This window comes from Elephas maximus, chromosome 10, assembly GCF_024166365.1.
Source record: "Elephas maximus indicus isolate mEleMax1 chromosome 10, mEleMax1 primary haplotype, whole genome shotgun sequence".
Taxonomy (NCBI): domain Eukaryota; kingdom Metazoa; phylum Chordata; class Mammalia; order Proboscidea; family Elephantidae; genus Elephas; species Elephas maximus.
In genome coordinates, this window is record NC_064828.1 from 118,854,672 (window position 1) to 118,865,900 (window position 11,229).

The following is an 11,229-nucleotide window of genomic DNA, read 5'->3' on the forward strand; positions in this document are numbered from 1 at the left end:
CTGTGTCCCGAAGGTTCTGGTAGGATGTATTTTCATTCTCATTTGATTCGGTGAATCTTTTTATTCCAGCCTTGATTTCTTCTATAACCCAGTCGTTTTTGAGCAAGGTGTTGCTCAGTTACCATGTATTTGATTTTTTTTCTTTGTTCTGTTATTGATTTCTACTTTTGTGGCTTTATGGTCAGAAAAGATGCTTTGTAATATTTCGATGTTTTGGATTCTGTTAAGGCTTACTTTACGGCCTAATATGTGGTCTATTCTGGAGAATGTTCCATGTGTGCTGGAGAAGAAAATATACTTGGCTGTTATTGGGTGGAGTGTCCTGTATATGTCTATGAGATCAAGTTCGTTGATTGTGGCATTTAGATCTTCCACATCTTTATTGATCTTCTTTCTGGATGTTCTGTCCTTCACTGAAAGTGATGTGTTGAAGCCTCCTACTGTTATTGTGGAGCTATTTCTCTTTTCAATTCTGTTAGATTTTATTTTATGTATATTACAGCCCTGTTGTTGGGTGTATAAATATTTATGATTATGTCTTCCTGGTGTATTGCCCTTTAATCACTATATAGAGTCCTTCCTTGTCCTTTGTGGTGGATTTTGTCAAAGATTAATATTGCCACTTCTGCTGTTTTTTGGTTGTCATTTGTTTTTTCCATCCTTTGAGTTTTAGTTTGTTTGCATCTTTAAGTCTAAGGTGTGTCTCTTATAGGCATCATATAGACAGATAGACAGTATATAGACAGATCATGGTTTTTTTTTTTTTTTTTCATCTACCACTCTCTGTCTCTTTATTGGTGCATTTAGTCCATTTACATTCAGCATAATTATTGATACGTATGAGTTTAGCGCTATCATTTTGATGTATTTTTTGTGTGTTATTGACAGTTTCTTTATTCCACTTAATTTTCTGCACTGAATCGTTTTCTTTATGTATTTTCTTTTCTTCTTTTTCATTGTTGTTGATTTTGTATTTGCTGAGTCTTGGCATTTTTCTTCTTTTTTATTTTGATGTGTGGGATTCTTAGTTTCCTTTGTGGTTACCTTAATATTTACCTTTATTTTTCTAAGTTTAAACCAATCTTTTATTTATTGATACTGCCTTGACTTCTTGTCCATACGAAAGTTCTATGACTACATTATTTATTCCTTTTTTTGTTCGTTTGTTTTAATGTTGTCATCTTTTACATATTGACTTCTCTGTTTCCTTATTTTTGGTGTTTTAGCGTTGATTTATTTTTGTGACTTCTCTGTCTGGGTTGATATCTGGTTGTTCCGTCCTGTGTTCCAGTCTTGGGTTGTTATCTGGTGTTATTGATTTTCTACCTGGAGGACTCCCTTTAGTATTTCTTGTGATTTTGTTTGGGTTTTTACAAATTCCCTTAACTTCTGTTTATCTGGAAATGCCCTAATTTTTACCATTATATTTGAGAGACAGTTTTGCTAGATATATAAGTCTTTTTTCCTTCAAGACTTTACATGTCATCCCGTTGCCTGCTTGCCTACATGATTTCTGCTGAGTAGTCAGAACTTAGCCTTATTGACTCTTCTTCGTAGATGACTTTTCATTTATCCCTAGCCACTCTTAAAATTCTCTTTTCATCTTTGGTTTTGGCAAGTTTGATTATAATATGTCTTGGTGGCTTTCTTTTGGGATCTACCCTGTGCAGGATTCGATGAGCTTCTTGGATAGATATCTTCTCATCTTTCACCATAATCAGGGAAGTTTTCTGCCAAAAAATCTTCAAAAATTCTCTCTGTGTTTTCTGTTGCTTCCCCCCCCTCCCATTCTGGTACATCACTCGTAGGTTATCCCTCTTCATAGAGTCCCACATAATTCTTAGGGTTTCTTCTTTTTTTTTAATTCTTTTATCTGATTTTTCCTCAAATAAATTGGTGTCAAGTGCTTTATCTTCAGTCTCACTAACTGTAGCTTCCATTGCCTCGATTCTGCTCCTATGACTTTCTATTGAGTTGTCTAATTCTAAAATTTTATTGTTAATCTTTTGGATTTCTATTTGCTGTCTCGTTGTGGACTCTTGTGACCTGTTAAGTTTGTTGTTATGCTCTTGTATAACCTTCTTAAGCTCCTCTGATGCTTTGTCTGTGTGTTCCTTGTCTTGGTCTGCATTTTGCCTAATCTTCCCGATCTCTTGAAGAGCTCTGTATATTAATCTTTTAAATTCTACCTCTAGTAATTCCAAGACCTTATCTTCCTCCAGGAGGTTTTTTAGTTTTTTGTTTTGGTCACTTGCTGAAACCATCATGGTGTGCCCCCTTATGTGATTTGATATTGACTGTTGTCTCCAAGCCATCAATAAGTTATATTTATTTTATGTTTGCTTACTGTGCCCTAGCTTCTTGTTTTTGTTTTGTTTTGATATGCTCAAATAGGCTGGTCGTGTGAGCTACTTTGATTACTGCTCACATCCTGTCACCAGGTGGTTATAGCTGTTATTAAGTATGTGAGCCCAGGAGTCCATTTAATTTTCTTGTGTAGATTCAGCTCAGGTGTCCAGTTCATCAGTCACTCGTTGTGGGAAACACGTCCCAAACACTACTGCTTGCCTCAGCCCACACGCTCCGGCTGATCCAGCCTGCAGTGTGCCAGCCAGATCAGGTCTGGCAAATCCTTGCTGCTTCTGAACCATTTCTCCCTCTCCCTACCACTCTGCCCGACTCTTCAACTTTGTCTTTGATGTTCAGAACTCATACATTGTCATATATAATCAATCCACTTGTTTTTTTCTGGTTTTTATTGTAAGAGGGACCACAGGAAGTGTCTGACTACTCCGCCATCTTGGCTCTGACTCCTCTTTCCTGTCTTTTTAATGACCTCTGGCTTTTTTCATGTATGACGTCCTTGATGTCATCCCACAACTCATCTGGTCTTCGGTCATCAGTGTTCAGTGCTTCGAATCTGTTCTTGAGATGGTCTCTAAATTCAGGTGGGATATACTCAAGATCATATTTTGGCACTCATGGACTTGTTCTAGTTTTCTTCTGCTTCAAATTGAACTTGCATATGAGCAACCGATGGTCTGATTCACAGTCAGCCCCTGGCCTTGCTCTGACAGATGATATTGAGCTTTTCCACCGTCTGTTTCCATAGATGTAGTTGATTTGATTCCTGTGTATTCCGTCTTGCAAGTGCCAGGTGTATAGTTGTCATTTACGTTGTTGAGAAAGGTATTTTCAATGAAGAAGTCATTGGTCTTGCAAAATGCTATCATGCAATCTCCAGCATTGTTTCTACCACGAAGGCTATATTTTCCAACTACCAATCCTTCTTTGTTTCCTACTTCTGAATTCCAATGGCCAATAATTATCAATGCATGTTGATTGCATGTCTGATGAATTTCTGACTGCAGAAGCTGTTACAAATCTTTAATTCCACTGCTATTCATAAGGTTTTCGCTGCTCAGTTTTTTCAGAAGTAGACTGCTGGGTCCTTCTTCCTAGTCTATCTGGAAGCTCCACTGAAACCTGTCCACCAAGGGTGAAGCTGCTGGTATTTGAAATGCTGGTGGCAAAGCTTCCAGCATCACTGCAACATGCAAGCCACCACAGTATGACAAACAGATGAACACATGATGGGTTAGGCCCTTAAATCTCTGTCCACTTTATCTTTCCACCCCGAATGCTTGATACTTCTTATTCACCAGGTCTGGTTAATAATAATATCCTGGTGCCATGAATATAGTGAATCGGCACAATTTTCTGCAGAATGTTAAGGCTAGCAGCATCCCAGTAAACTAGACTGTCATGGAATAGCAGGAGAGCTAGCGCAGCACTGAAGGAGGCCCTTGAGTGCACACTGCTGTTCTTCCCAGAGAAATGCCAGCTGTTTCTGCTCCCCTTTATGGATGGGAAGTGGAAAACAAGCATCACCTAAATCAACGGCCACACACCAAGCCAGTGGAGGTGTTGCTCTATGCTAGCACAGGTATGACATGTCAGTACAGTTCCAATTTGAACTGGTGCTTGGTTAGGTTCAGGGTAATCCACCATCATTGGCACTATCCCTTTGGCTTTTGCAGGGATGTGAAGAGGAACTGGATGGTGGTGTGAGAGGGCTACCAGCTCTGTATTCTCCAAGTCTTTGAGGACAGCTCTAATTTCTGCAATTCCACCATGATGGGTGGAATTACTGTCTTGATCAGGGAGGGTGCTTTCCAGATCTTCCACCTGTTGGGTTGATTTTTTTTCTACCATAATGGCTCTTGCTCTGCAGTTCAGGGAACTGATGTGAGGGTCCTACCAGCTACTGAGTACATACAGTTCAGTTCTGCACTAGGGCCAAGGCAACAAGCTTAGGGTGGGCTTTTAGATCCATGGACCTCTGTGGCGGGCCCTAAGCCAGGATTCCTCCCTCACCCGGCCTCCATAGCCCTCACTACAACTGGGGGCCTTGATGGTGCTCCGGACCCCCTGGCATGAATACGATCACAGACCCTTTATCCAACAGCTCACAGGAGGTCTGGGCATTTCTCTTGCCCGATGTTGGGGTCCTCTAGAGCCCTGGAGATTGATCCCTCTTGTCCTTTCAGCCTGGCCAGCAGATGAGCATGTCCAGCCCAGGGGACATCCCCCCCCCGCACGTGGTAGAAGGGTCATGAGAGCCTGCACCCTCTCTCTGGGCCTCAGGGCTTCAGACTGTACCCATGGAAGGCAGCACCAGGAACAAGCGCACCTGAGCCCTACATATCTGGGCCAGGGACACCTGGGTCATGTGCACCTGGGCCAGGCACACCTGGGGGACACCTGTGGCATGCACACCTAGGGCATGCACACATGGGCCAGGCACACCTGGAGCATGCACACCTGAGGCATGAACTCCTGGGTCATGTACGCCTGGGTCGTGCACACCTGGGCCAGGCACCTTGGGTATCTGTGTCCTGGGCTACTCAGCCACTGTCATGCCTGGTGCCTCCTGTGGACCAGCCCCACATGCCCACCCTGCCAGCCACCCTCACTGTTTTGAAAGTGCAGCACACCTGTCTCCTCCAAAGCCTGCATCAACCCCTTGAGGCAAGGATTTCTGCAGGTGAGGGCTGGGGCCATGAGACGGGCAGTGGCTGGCCCAGAGCCAGGCAGCCAGGAAAGGGGCCTGGGGTAGCCTCTGGCTCTGGTGACAAGCTCTTTCTGGTGCCTCTCATGCCCCTCAGGCATGACGTAAGGGTCAAGGATAGGGACAGCTCCAGCAGCCCTGGGTTCAAATCCTGACTCTGCCTTCAGCCTGTATGAGGCACTTCTCTGTGCCCCGTTTCCCCATTGGCCAATAGGGCCAGCACTGGGCCAGCCGCTGGGTGCTGAGGGGACATGTAGGAGCTAACCCTTGCATGTGTTTGGCAAGCCTGGGCCCAGCATGAACACTCAGCGATCATGGATCACTTTGGGGGATGGCAGTGTGCTCTACAAGTTACTGCCCACACAAGCACAATTATGGTTGTGTGAATGTAGGGGCAGGGGTCCTGGGTTGGGACCTGTCCATCCCCGTGGTGGGCCTCAGGGCCCAAAGCCCCAGGACAGGGAGCAAGTGGCACCCCAAGGTCCAATGCAGGAGCCACGCTTGTGATTGCCCCACTAAAGACCCACCGTGGCCCCAAACGACCTTCTCTCCCAACCACGAGCAGAGCCCCTGCCCCTTCCGGCCAGCCCCCAGGCCTCACCAGGAAAGCAGCTGTTGCAGCAGTTCCCACGGCCTGTCTTGGTTATGGCTTATGTACAGCCCCCCAGGCAGCTGGGCAGTGGGGGGACTAACTTTATAAATGAAATTTATCATTGTAATGATGGCTCCTGGAGACAGCAAAGGACTTTTACGGCCTCCTGAAGGTCATGAATAATTTAGGAGAAGGGAAAAGGGCCAAGTTGTTGGAGCACAATGGGGCCCAGAGGCTCCCATTATCTCAGCATTGGAACGAGTAGGGGGCCAGAAGTCCTGTGGCTTGGAATGCAGAAGCCAGCTGCACGCTGTGAGGCACTGCCTGGGCGTCCTCGGCCTCTGAACCAAGGGGCTCTGGTTGGCGACAGGAGGGCCAGACGTGGCGCTCACCCTAGAAGCACCCACCTGAGAAGGATGAGCTGTGAGCCCATAACCAGGTCAGGATCTTGACCTGTATCTCAAACTAGGAGAGAAGCGCCTTGAACAAGCTGCAGGTGAGGAGGTAGGACAGAGCGAGGGCCACAAAGACGCTCAGCAACACACGCTCCCCTCCATACCCCCTGCACCTCCTCCCCACCGCACACAGAATCCGGAGTTGTACAGGGCCCTCGAGAGTCCCTGGAGCAGGAATCACCCTTTGCTCGCCTCCTGTGCCAGAGAACTCACTGCTTTGTGGCCAGCTGCTCCTCCTCGGACAGGATCATCTGCCTATTTTAAGGTCCACTGATTAAGAATCTTAATTCCATCTGCAACCATAATCCCCCTTTGTGTGTAACATTGCATGTCCACGGGTTCTGGGGATTAGGATGTGAGCATTTTGGGGAGGACACTGTTCTGCCTTCCATGGACAGCAGGAGAAACCGATTTTGGGGGGCATTATCGGAGGTTAGGGGCTGGTTAATTGAGGTGCCTGGTAGATGTCCAAGGGAACAGGGAATGAATGTATGTACCTGGAGTTCAAGGAGGTAATTCTGGGGGGACGGGGGAGATCTGAATTTGGGAGTCACCAGCTTAGAGATGACATCTAAAGTCATGGGTAGGAGGAGCGACCCCAGGTGACCAAAGGCAGAAACAAGAGGGGGTCCAAGGAAGGGTCTGGGCCTCCATGTGAAGGGGTATGGCTGTTGAAAAGGAGACACTAGCCAGGGCAGGGAGTAGGTGTGACCAGGAAGGTGGGAGGAGGTCTCGGAGTGCTGGGCCAGGGCTGGGGAGAAGGGAGAGCTCTCAGAAGGCAGAAGGCTGGATCGAGTGGCATGAGGCCCCCACTGGACTTGGCCACATGGATGCCACCAATAAGCTCAGCCAGAGCATCCTGGTGGGACAGAGGGAGGGAGAGAAGCTGGCGGGCGGCTCCACTGAGAAAGAAGGAAGGAAGCAGGAAAGCTGGTAGAAAGCTGATAGGCTTTATGTAATAGGGATTGGGGAGTTCCTTGAGCCAACCTTGAGCCATCCTTGGTTCAACCTTGGGTCAACTTTGAGCCAACCTCGGTTTAACCTTGAACTAACCTTGAGCCATCCTTGGTTCAACCTTGGGTCAACTTTGAGCCAACCTCGGTTTAACCTTGAACTAACCTTGAGCCATCCTTGGTTCAACCTTGAGCTGTCCTTAACCCTCAAACTCCCATACCCAATCTCTCAGCAGGTCTTACCAGCTCGGCCTTCAGGAGGAGCCCACCCCTCCAGCCCTCCTCTCCCACCTCATTATCACAACAGCCCCTTATCTCCCCTCTCTGCTCCTTCTCCCCTGCTCCCTCAGTCTCTTCTCTTGGCAGCATCTCAGGGATCCTATTAAACCCAGTCGGCTCATGTCCCTTCTAATGCAGTGGCTTGTAGGGCCTGCCTGGCCTGGCCCCTCCCGCCTTCACCTCCTGCTGCTGGACACCCAAGGTGTCCTCCCTTTCCCAGGTCCTGGACCAAACCCTCTCTGGTGCCTGCTGGAAGGACTGAAGCAGCCGGTGGCCACTGTGGAAATAACCACCAGAAGACACTACAGCCAGAGGGGTTGGGATTTGGGATGGGCCCTGGACTATGGGGGGTGGGCCCTGTGGACCAACGCGTTCACATTTGCGAATGAGCCAGGCAGGAACTCCCCTTCCTTGTTTTTCCTTTGAATCAGTTCCCATCTCAAGCCCTGAACCCTCCAGCCTGCACGTGCTTGACTTCCCAGAACAGCTCCTGGGGTGTGTCCTAGGCAGGGGAGGGGGCTGGGCCAGGCCTCCCACCCACTCCCTGGATCCACGCAGTGTGAGAGGTCTTTCTGTTGCTTGGCCTCACTGGGGCCCTGCCAGTCCCCACACCCTCCCGTCTCCCAGACTCGTTAGCCAGGTCCCGGCTCTAGAGACCTGGGAAAGTGTACCCGGCTGTGCTGGGGCCTTGAGCTCCTCCCACCCCCACAAAGGTCCTCAGGGCTTCCTGAGCCAAGCGAGACCGCGTGCAGTAGGGCAGCTGGGTAACCAGGCTGGGGCTGCTGAGTGCCTCAAGGGTTTGACAAGGTGGAGGTCACCATGACTTCCGCCAGCCTCCTTACTGAGCCCCTTCCAGCTCTGCTTTGAGATCTGTCCTCGGCCATCCGTCCAGGCCTTTCCCTCCTTTGTGTCCAGCACTTAGGACCACGCAGCTGTTAGGTGGCCTCTGCCTCCTACCAAATGGGGCTGCATGATGGCAGGGGCCATGTGTCATCACTGCGCCCCCAGGGCCCAGGGGGAGTGGACAGAAGCGGGGGAGAGGGGAGACTGGGTGTTGCCTGGGCTTCCCCCCCATACAATGGTGTACCCCACGCCCCACCCTTTGGCTGTGTGAAACCCACTAGCTGCCCGCAGGTCTGAGAGCACAGGTCAGGCTATTCCCCTCCCTCTGCCCACTAGGACCCCCTGAGGGTCCCCAAAGACTGCTGAGGATCCCCAAGGATCCCCAAAAACCCCTGAGGACCCACAAAGACCCCTGGGACCCCCTGAGAAATGCTGGGGACCCCCTGGGGACCCCCTGAGGACCCCGAGGAGCCCCTGAGGACCACCTGAGGATCCCCAAAGACCCCCCCTGAGGACCCCCAAAGACCCCCGAGGATCCCCTGAGGACCCCCTGAGAATTCCCTGAGGACCCTCTAAGGACCCCTGAGGAACCCTGAGGACCCCCTGAGAGCCCCCTGAGGACCCTCTGAGGACCTTCGAGGACCCCCAAAGACCCCTGAGGATCCCCTGAGGACCCTCAAAGACTCTTGAGGGCCTCTGGGGACACCTGAGGTCACCTGAAGACCCCCTGAGGACCCCTGAGGACACTGCGAGGACCCCTGAGGACCCTCTGAGGACCCCCTGAGGGACCCCAGTAGCTGCACTCCCAGCCGCCTTATCTGGCTCTGCAGAGCCCAGGCGTTGTGAGCAGCGATCAATGGAGCAGCAGAGGTGTGCTTTATCAGATGAGGCAGGAAGTATTACCCAGCTGGAACCTGAGGGTCCAACGCTGATCTAGTGCTCCTAAATCCTTCAAAATGCAAGTAAATTACCATCGAACACTGCTAAGGCGGGGTGGGGAGCAGGAGGGCAGAAGGCGGGCTGTGCCCAGGGCCAAGAGAAGGCGGAGAGGAGCTGCCCCGGAGCATGGTGCCTCGGGCATGCCATCTGACCTCCTCAGTCATCCTCTACCCCGCCAGGTGGGGTGGGCATCAGTGCCCTGGTTGACAGGGAAGCTGGGTGTCGCCAACCAGGAGCACAGAGCTGGGAGTCAGGCTATGGATAGGGCACCCCTTCACCCCCGCCCACTGCTTCCCTCCGTGGTGGTGTCCCTAGAGCAGAGTCGGCCAGTCCGGCCCACCCCTTGTTTTTGTCAGTACGGCTTTACGGGCACACAGCCACACCTATTGGCCTTCCCACTGTCCACGGCTGCTTTCAGCTACAGCAGCAGAGCAGAGCACAGACCACAGAGCTCTCTGGCCCTTTACTAGAGAAGCTCGCTGCTCACAGCCGGAGAGTGAAGACAGCAGTCCAGGTACAGCCCCAAAAGGAAGTGGCCAGGAACGCTGGTGGCTGGGTCCGAACAGCTGTTTCAGTTAGTAGTGGAACACTGCTTATGCCACCAGGGACCTCTTCCGATCTATGTTGTTCCGTGTAGAACTCAGCAGTGGTTAGGCTCTGGATCCACCATACATACACCGGTATGACCTCAGCTGACTGGTCACCTTCCATTAGATTACATTATGGGACGTGACTACATCACATCACATCATATCACACCCACAGGTGTAGGGGTTGGGATTCCGGCGCATACTTGGGGGGCAGGGCTGTGTGTAGCTTTTTCAATCCATAGTAAACGGGGACAGTCACGAGCAGACCAGGGCAGCAGGTAGCCCCAGAAGACCCCAGCCCTCTAGTTCTATGCGTGTCCCTCTGTAGAGTGGGGTGCTGCAGCCAGCCTGAGGCCACCCTCCCACCGAGGCAGTACCATCTCTGGGAGATGCAGGAGGACAGCAGATCCCTCCAAGTTCTCCCAATGGCAGGTGATGCACAGCCCTTTCAGAAACCCTGGGCTCAGCACTGGGACAGAGCGGAGCCAGGATCCTCAGCCCTGCACCCATTTTACAGGGGCACAGCGGGCAGCAGGTGAGCAGAACCAGGGCCAGAGGTTGGGGGGCCTCTCACAGAAAGGAAACCTGGGATCAGAGACTGCAAGCTGTCCCCGAAGGCCCTCACAGGGCAGCCATTCGGGTTGCCCACCCCAACAAGTTGAGGCCAGGTCAACACAGGCACAGCCAAGTGGGGTGAACTCCTTGTTCAGGTAACTGAGCCTAAGCCACCGTGTTTGGGAGTCCCCAGAGAGCTAGCTCTTTGCTGAGCCATCCAGAAAGCACTCACCTGCTCTGCTATGCACCTACTTACCCCTTCTGTTTAGGAAGCACTTATATTGGGCACCTACTCTATGGGGGCACTGTGGAGGCCTTGAATGCAGTTCTGACCCCTATAGCGCCCTCAGTGGTCAGCAGACACCCCATCCACATGTTGGGGAAAGGAACTTGATCCACACCAGGTCCCACTACAGCCAGGCCTGGGCTGGGAGCCCATTGCCCAGTCCACTAGGCCAGGCTGCCCTGCTGAGCTGGAGGCCTCCATTCCAGGCAGAGCCTCCTCTCCCAGCAGACACTGACCACCATCCACGTCCTAAACGCACCCACATCCCAGCATGGGAAGGGGCCTTTGGGGGCCTGCGACCAGCTCCTGCCCCCACCTGTTCTGCCAGGGCCAGCAGCTCCCGAGGAGCCCAGTGTGACCAGGGCCACCCCCACGCCAGCAAGGGCCTCCCTGGAAGTTCTCACTGGGCCTAATTCGGAATCACTGTTATCTCCCAGCTGCCCGAGTGTCCTGCCAGCACTGGGCTGGAGCAGCAGCCCTTCCTGGGAGCCCTCCCCCATGCCCTGCCCCACAAAGGGCAGGCGGGCAGGGGTGTCCAGATCAAGAAGGCCCACCGGGCAGCACCAGCAATCGAGCCACTTTATTTAAGCCCACAGCGAGCAGCCCAGGAACCTGGGAGGAGGGCAAGCTGCCCCAGGACCCCCAAGCTTGAGGTGACACCCGTGA